This window comes from Arachis stenosperma, chromosome 7, assembly GCF_014773155.1.
Source record: "Arachis stenosperma cultivar V10309 chromosome 7, arast.V10309.gnm1.PFL2, whole genome shotgun sequence".
NCBI classification, from domain to species: domain Eukaryota; kingdom Viridiplantae; phylum Streptophyta; class Magnoliopsida; order Fabales; family Fabaceae; genus Arachis; species Arachis stenosperma.
In genome coordinates this window covers 27,984,898-27,992,386 of record NC_080383.1, presented here as the reverse complement: position 1 = coordinate 27,992,386, position 7,489 = coordinate 27,984,898, and the positions used below count along the sequence as shown (strand labels likewise).

Sequence of the window (7,489 nt, the reverse complement as noted above, 5' to 3'; positions counted from 1 at the left end):
AGTCAACACTTTGTTCTGAGCCAATATGGCATTCAGAGCATCAATTTCAAGAACTCCCTTCCTCTGAGGCGTCCCATTATTCACGGAATTCCTCTCAGAAGTGTACATGAATTGGTTATTTGCAACCATATCAATAAGTTCTTGAACTTCTGCAAGCGTTTTCTTTAGGTGAATGGATCCACCTACAGAATGGTCCAATGACATCTTAGAGAACTCGGATAGACCATAATAGAATATATCTATCATGGTCCATTCTGAAAACATGTCAGAAGGACATCTTTTGGTTATCTATTTGTATCTTTCCCAAGCTTCATAGAGGGATTCACCATCTTTTTGTTTGAAGGTCTGAACATCCACTCTAAGCTTGCTCAGTTTTTGAGGAGGAAAGAACTTAGCCAAGAAGGCCGTGACCAGGTTATCACAAGAGTCCAGGCTATCTTTAGGTTGTGAATCCAACCATGTTCTAGCTCTGTCTCTTACAGCAAAAGGGAAAAGCATGAGCCTGTAGACTTCAGGATCTACTCCATTCGTCTTTACAGTCTCACAAATCTGCAAGAACTCAGTTAAAAACTGATAGGGATCTTCTGATGGAAGTCCATGAAACTTGCAATTTTGTTGCATTAGAGCAACTAGTTGAGGTTTCAGCTCAAAATTATTTGCCCCAATGGTAGGGATTGAGATGCTTCTTCCATCAAACTTGGAAGTAGGTGTAGTATAATCACCAAGCATCCTCCTTGCATTATTGTTGTTAGGTTCGACTGCCATGTCTTTTTCCTGTTCGAAAATTTCAGTAAGGTTGTCTCTGGATTGTCGTAATTTAGCTTCTCTTAATTTTCTCTTCAGAGTCCTTTCAGGTTCAGGATCAGCTTCAACAAGAATGTCTTTTTCCTTGTTCCTGCTCATATAGGGAAGAAGAGAACAAGAAAAGAAAGAGGAATCCTCTATGTCACAGTAAAGAGGTTCCTTATTATTAGTAGAAGAAGAAAGGGAATAAAGAAAGGAGAATCCAAACAGAAGGGTAAGGATAGGGGTAGTGAATTGAGATGACGAGAGGTGAAGAGAAGTGTTAGTGAATGAATAAATAAATAGAATAATATGAGAGAAGGAGAAATTTTCGAAAATAAATTTTAAAAAAGAGTTAAATGATTTTCGAAAAATAAAGATAAGAAATAAAATTAAAATTAAAATTTAAGACAATTAATTAATTAAACAAATAATTTTTGAAAAAGAGGGAGGTATTTTCGAAAATTAGAGAGAAAAGTTGTTAGGTGGTTTTAAAAAAGATAAGAAACAAACAAAAAGTCAAATAGTTAGTTGAAAAAAAATTTTGAAAATCAAATTTGAAAAGATAAGAAGATAAGAAGTTAGAAAAGATATTTTAAAATCAAATTTTTGAAAAAATGATAAAATTTTGAAAAAGATATGATAAAAGATAAGATAAAAAGATATGATTAAAAGATATAAAAAAGATATGATTTTTTAGAAAAAGATATTTTGAAAAAGATTAAAATTTTTTTAAAATTAAAATTAATTACTTAACTAACAAGAAACTAAAAGATATGATTTTAGAATTTAAAGATTGAATCTTTCTTAACAAGAAAGTAACAAACTTCAAATTTTTGAACCAATCACATTAATTGTTAGTGTAATTTCGAAAATTTGAAATAAAATTAAAAAAAAGATTTTGAAAATAATTTTAAAATTTTCGAAATTAATAAGATAAAAATGAAAAAGATTTGATTTTTAAAAATTTTTTTGAAAAGATAGGATTTTTAAAATTGAAAATTTGACTTGACTTATGAGAAACAACTAATTTTAAAAATTTTTGACTAAGTCAACTCAAATTTTCGAAAATTAGGAGAGAAATAAGGAAAAGATATTTTTTTGGTTTTTTTTTTTTGAATTTTTAATGATGGGAGAGAAAAACATAAAAATCACCCAAAACATGAAAATTTTGGATCAAAACACATGATGCATGCAAGAACACTATGAATGACAAGATGAACACCAAAAACACTTTGAAGATCATGATGAACATCAAGAACATATATTTGAAAAATTTTTGATGCAAAGAAAACATGCAAGACACCAAACTTAGAATTCTTTGATGCATGGACAATATGAATGCAAGAATGCACATGAAAAATAATAAAAGACACAAAACAAGAAAACATCAAGATCAAACAAGAAGACTTACCAAGAACAACTTGAAGATCATGAAGAACACTATGAATGCATGAATTTTTGAAAAATGCAAGAAAAATTTTTAAAGCATGCAATTGACACCAAACTTTAAAATTGACTCAAGACTCAAACAAGAAACACAAAATATTTTTGGTTTTTATGATTTTATGATTTTTTTGTATTTTTATTATTATTTTTTTTGAAAATTATATTTTTGAAAAACGAAAATAAAGAAAAAAATTTTTTGAAAACTTTTTTGAAAGAAAAATAAAAAGAAAATTACCTAATCTGAGCAACAAGATGAACCGTCAGTTGTCCATACTCGAACAATCCTCGGCAACGGCGCCAAAAACTTGGTGCACGGAATTGTGATCATCAACAATGGCTCCAATAGTTTGGTAGCTCTCACACGTGAATTACATTTAATCATAACTCCGCACAACTAACCAGCAAGTGCACTGGGTCGTCCAAGTAATACCTTACGTGAGTAAGGATCGATCCCACAGAGATTGTTGGTATGAAGCAATCTATGGTCATCTTGTAGATCTCAGTCAGGCTGATTCAAATGTGATTGGATTAGATAATTAAAAGATAAATAAAATGGGATAGAAATACTTATGTAAATTAATGGTGGGAATTTCAGATAAGCGTATGGAGATGCTTGTCCCTGTTGAATCTCTGCTTTCCTACTGCTTTCATCCAATCCTTCTTACTCCTTTCTATGGCAAGCTGTATGTAGGGCATTACCGTTGTCAATGGCTACATCCCATCCTCTCAGTAAAAATGGTCCAAATGCTCTGTCACAGCACGGCTAATCATCTGTCGGCTCTCAATCAGGTTGGAATAGAATCACGTGATTCTTTTGCGTCTGTCACTAACGCCCAGCCTTCAGGAGTTTGAAGCTCGTCGCAGTCATTCAATTCTGGAATCCTACTCGGAATACCACAGACAAGGTTAGACTTTCCGGATTCCCATGAATGCCACCATTAATTCTAGCTTATACCACGAAGATTCTAATTAAAGAATCCAAGAGATATGTGCCCAGTCTAAGGTAGAACGGAAGTGGTTGTCAGTCACGCGCGTTCATAGGTGAGAATGATGATGAGTGTCACGGATCATCACATTCATCAAGTTGAAGTGCAACGAATATCTTAGAACAGGAATAAATCGAATTGAATAGAAAATAGTAGTAATTGCATTGAAACTTGAGGTACAGCAGAGCTCCACACCCTTAATCTATGGTGTGTAGAAACTCCATCGTTGAAAATATATAAGTGAAAGGTCCAGGCATGACCGAATGGCCAGCCCCCAGAACATGATCACAGGATCAAAAATACAATCCAGGATGTCTAATATGATAGTAAAAAGTCCTATTTATACTAGACTAGCTACTAGGGTTTACATGAGTAAGTAATTGATACATAAATCCACTTCCGGGGCCCACTTGGTGTATGTTTGGGCTGAGCTTGATCTATCCACGAGCTGAGGCTTCTCTTGGAGTTGAACGCCAAGTTGTAACGTGTTTTGGGCGTTCAACTCTGGTTCGTGACGTGTTTCTGGCGTTTGACTCCAGAATGCAGCATGGAGCTGGCGTTGAGCGCCAGTTTACGTCATCAATTCTCGAATAAAGTATGGACTATTATATATTGCTGGAAAGCTCTAGATGTCTACTTTACAACGCCATTAAGAGCGCACCATTTGGAGTTCTGTAGCTTCAGAAAAGCTATTTTGAGTGCAGGGAGGTCAGATTCCAACAGCATCAGCAGTCCTTTGTCAGCCTCTTATCAGAGTTTTGCTCAGGTCCCTCAATTTCAGCCAGAAAATACCTGAAATCACAGAAAAACACACAAACTCATAGTAAAGTCCAGAAATGTGAATTTATCATAAAAACTAATGAAAATATCCCTAAAAGTAACTAGATCATACTAAAAACTACCTAAAAATAATGTCAAAAAATGTATAAATTATCCGCTCATCAAAGCACCAGATGAGTTGATTGATGTTGTTGAAAATACGAATGAGTGGATACAATGGCGTGACAACATTGAGATTGAGATGTACGAAGAGTGGCGAACTAGTCATACAGAATAGGAATAACTTATAGGCCCAACTTGAATTTCCTTGTTTAATTTGGCACGACACTTGTGATGTAATAGCTAAATTTGTGTTTACAAGACTTTTTATTGTGTTGTTGGACTCATTGTCATTGAAATTTATAAATGGTTATTGTAAGACTTGTTTGTAAGTTTTTCATAATTATTAATATGACTCATTATTGTGTTGTTTAATGTAATTTGTTTGACTTCTATTATGATAAGTGATGTTTGATTTCACTAGATCGTACAACTTATTGCATGTTACACTTCTTCTTAGGTGAGAATGGACAAACACATGTGGACTGATGAAGAAACTGAAGCATTTGTTAGTTTCATGGAGGAGTGTGTTGTTGACAGTTTGAAAGCTGATTGTGGATAACTCAGACCAGGAAATTTTGAAAAACTAGCCCTGAAGATGTTGGAGGCATTCCCAATTTGTATGCTAACAGCCAAGCATTGTAGGAATAAGCATAAGTGACTGAAGGAGAAGTATCAATATGCCTCTGAGATGCTGGCATGGAGTTGATTCGGGTAAAATTCTGATAAATAGTGCGTAGATGTTGACAGTAAAGACAGTCTTGATGCGTGGATGAAGGTCGTTAACAAACTTACTTGAAATTAATTGATTTGTGACTTTAGAATATGTAAACTAACTTCTGTAAGTTTTATCGTAGGCTCACTCGACCAAGTTCTATACTCCTGGTAAGCCATTCGCTTTGTTCCACAGACTAGAGGGTATAGTCAGAAAGGATCGAGCCACGGGTGCAGGTGCAAGAGGTGGTTTTGATGCACAGGAGCAAGTTCATGAGGAGGAGGAAGATTGTAGTCCAAGTTTGGACGATTTTAGAATGTTAGAAAATCTAAGTTTTCATAAAGAGCAAGAAGCTAATTCACACTCTGATGCTAGTGCAGCTAGCGGAAGGCATTCGAGAAAGAAACGGAAGCAAAATGATATTCTAGAGAGGATGGTTGAACAGGTGCAATTTTTGACTGCGGTCCAAGGAAAGCATGCCCAAGTTCTTACTGATGTTGTATCTAGGGTGAATGAGAAGTTCATGGTTGGTGAAAAGCTTCAATAGCTTGGATTCAATAATGACGAGGTGGTGCAGGTTGCGGTGAAGTTTGCTAATAATACACAGATGGAGAAAAGTTTTCCAGGGGTTTGACAAATTTTCAGAAGAGTGGTTATGTGCGATCCATTCTCAATTAGAATAAGTGGTTCTTGTTAACGATTCTTATTGAACTTAGTTAGTGGTTATGTGCGATCCATTCTCAATTAGAACAAGTAGTACTTGTTAACTATTTTTATTGAACTTAGTTAGGATGATTTAGATATTTTTATGAATTCAAAAACTTATTAGGTGAAATATCCTAATTCACAAGTTATTATTAGATACTGACTTTTTAAATTATTTCTTCATAAATTTTCAAGTTAATATTAGATATTGAATTTTCAAATTAATGCTTTATAAGTTAATATTGATGAGTTTAATATGCCAAATTCATAGTTTCCTACCATCTATGCTATTAGTAAGTTGTTATTCCCACATATATTAATGCTTTCTATGGAATTATGACAATATACAGTTTTAGTTGTTTTGAAAACCTTGTTACATCAGATTTTGCAGTTGTTTTATTTGTAATTAGGTAAAGAATAAAGAATTTCCCAAACAACCAATCTAATTTCAAGAATTCAATGTCAATATATAAACACGCGCCGCCAATTTAATTTATTCATATACTTGTTTTTACAACATGTTGACAAATACAAACAAATGCTCTTACAATTTAAAACACACAAGACTATAACTTAATCTGTAGTTCCATTTGCTTTCAAGAGTTTTTGTGATGCATAAGTTATGTATCCACTAGCTTTTTCAGCTGTATATCGTTAGCTTTCTTGACTTTCTCACTGGTGTGCTCAATAAATTTTGATGTCTCAAAATACATGATAGCGTATATAGTAGATCTGTTTAGCAAAACAGATGAAATAAATTTAACTTCAATTCTAATCCACAACAACTTGATGTTTGATTGTAGGTTATCAACAAAAGAGAAATACAAAAATATAATAGTTAAATAGAACACAAGTAAAAAAAATTATAGTGTGCATAAAGAGTTTAGATATTTTAGAAAATACAGATCTTACAATGAACTTTTTTATAGCTTCAGCCTTATCACAACAAAAAAACCAAAGATAGACTGCATAATTAACAATTGAAAGATAAAAGTAGTGTATGCATAATTAAGCTAATTCATCTTATGCCTTATTCTGACAACATATTTTGCTATAAAATAAGAAATTACTGGTAAAATATATTAACTACTTTAATGCCTAAAAATTAATCAAGTGTTAACTACAAACAACAGAAAAATTATATGGAAATTAAACTACTTCTGTAGCTGACAACCCAATTCAATATCTTATAAAGACAGTATTAATTTAGATGAAATTGTATTGTCAAATACAACATAAATTCAGAAGCAAACCAAACACTGTCAACCTCTCAAACATTTCATTCTTTGCACTTCTTATTATTGCAATGCAAATAAATTTACTTACCCACACAAATAATATTAGGCATAATGCATTTAGATAGACACATACATATATAGTAATGGAAACATTTTAAGTGCTCTGGGGAGCACCGGTGCACTAGTTATTTTAACCGTTGATCTAAATTATAAAATATATAGATAATATATATTAATTAAAATCAACAGTTAAAACAACTGGTGCACCGATGTTTCTCGGAGTACTTAAAATGTTTCCTATAGTAATATATAGGAAATCTTAGTATAGCTTGTGAAAACAAACATCAAGAGCAATAGTAACTTGTAATAATATAGAGTGATAAGATGCAACACAGTCTTTGATTAACTAAATATAAAAAATGAAATTTTCAGTTGCACATGTACATAATTATGACAAAAATAGCAAGCTAGCAAAGTAGTGGTAGTGCACGAGATCGTCTTATTCAAATATGTTCATTTTATTCTTAAATTGGTTCTAATTTAAATTTGTTCTTAAATTGGTTCAATTCAAACCAAACAGATAAACTTCAATAACACACATTCTACTCGTTTTGAAGTCATTCTCTCTATAAAAAATAAATAGAAAATAAATTTGTTCTTCAAAAAAGCAAAACAAATTCTCAACATTCTACTTCTATTCAATATCAATATTCAACAATAGCATTATAAAACAA

At 32.6% G+C, this 7,489-nt stretch overlaps 1 non-coding gene across 1 annotated transcript; it reads left to right on the top strand.

Annotated features, from left to right (window-relative positions):
• The first annotated feature begins 262 nt into the window (after positions 1–262).
• On the top strand, positions 263–366 carry LOC130943174 (small nucleolar RNA R71). Its single transcript, XR_009071704.1, has one exon. It is a non-coding gene; the product is annotated as a small nucleolar RNA R71 (small nucleolar RNA).
• The last annotated feature ends 7,123 nt before the right edge of the window (positions 367–7,489 follow it).